Consider the following 1,428-nt stretch of genomic DNA (forward strand, 5'->3'; position numbering starts at 1 on the left):
GCCGAGTGAAGACGTCATTCATTAACAGCAGCTGAACTTTAGCTGTTCATGCTCAGTCATGCCTCACTTAACCTGGTTAGATTTAACTTTTGCTAGACTCTTCTGAGCTTCAAGTTTAAACGTTAGCAGCTCGTGATCCAAGCGATTACAAAGATGTTGAGCTAAGGGAAGAAAAACATTTGTCAAACTGAATGTAACAAAATACTAACTAAAAGCTAAAAGTAGCTGAATGGTAGCTGGAAGCTAAATGTAGCACAAAAGGCTAGTTAAAAGCTGCTAAATGTTAGCTAAAATTCAGAAGAATTAAAAGCTAGTTGAAGATTTTTTAACCTAAAGTTGCAAAAGGCTTGCTAAAAGCAGACATATAGCTAAATGTAGCCAAATGCTAGCTAAAGACTACTTAGTGCAAAATTAGCAAATGGATTGACAAAAATGTAAATTAGCATGAGGGTATAGCTAAAAGTAGAAAAAAAACAAACTTAGAGCTTCAAAAGGCCAGCTAGAGGCCAAAAGTAGTAAAAGGCTGGCTAAAAGCTAGAAGTAGCTAAACGCTGACTAAAGGTAACAGACGCCTAGCTAAAAGTATCAAAAGGTAAGGCTTAAGTAGCTAAAAGTTATATAAAAGAAGCAGGATGTAAGCCAAATGCTAAAAGCAGCAAAAGACTAGCTATATAGTAAAAAGTTTGAGAAAAGCAGCCGAATGTTAGTTAAAAACTAAAAGTAGATAAATATTGGCTAAATGTGTCAAAAGGCTAGTCAAAGCTAACTAAAGGATGGACAGAAGCTAAAGTAGCAAAATGGTAGCCAAAAGTATACAACAAAATAGGAAGATGCTATCTAAAAGTTAAAGTAATAAAAGAAAAAAAAAAAGTACCAAAAGGCTAACTATAAGTAGCAAAATGCTAGCTACAAGTAACAGAATGGAGGCTAAAAATAGCAAAATAGTAGCTAAACGTTAAAAGAAGTGGAACAATAGCAAAACTAAAAGTGGCATAAAAGGTTAAATTGGACCCAGTGGCTGAAGCAGATTTCAAATAGAAAGATGTTTTTAAAGAATGGAAGAGATTTCAACGTATCTGGAAAATAATTTTAAATAAATTTAAATATTTTTAAAAGTACATTAGCTAGGGGCTGCGGTAACTTGGAGCTTAGTGACACTGTCCGAAGCTTTTCGGATGAAACGTTTCTACATTTGTTTATTTTTTGAACCCGTCCAGACGTGACTCACACGTAACTCCTGTAGACGTCTTGTGTTCCTGAGGTTGCAGGTTCAAGTCCAGGTTTCATCAGGAAGGGCATCTGTCGCTGATTGCCAAATTTTTCACGCAAATTCGCTCGATGTGGCGACCTCTAAAGAAAGGAGCAGCCAAAATAAAGTACATTTTAAAGTATTTTAGCTAAAAAATAATAATAATACAAAAGGCCATA

This window comes from Nematolebias whitei, chromosome 1 (genome assembly GCF_014905685.2).
Source record: "Nematolebias whitei isolate Nwh7 chromosome 1, NemWhi1, whole genome shotgun sequence".
Classification (NCBI taxonomy): domain Eukaryota; kingdom Metazoa; phylum Chordata; class Actinopteri; order Cyprinodontiformes; family Rivulidae; genus Nematolebias; species Nematolebias whitei.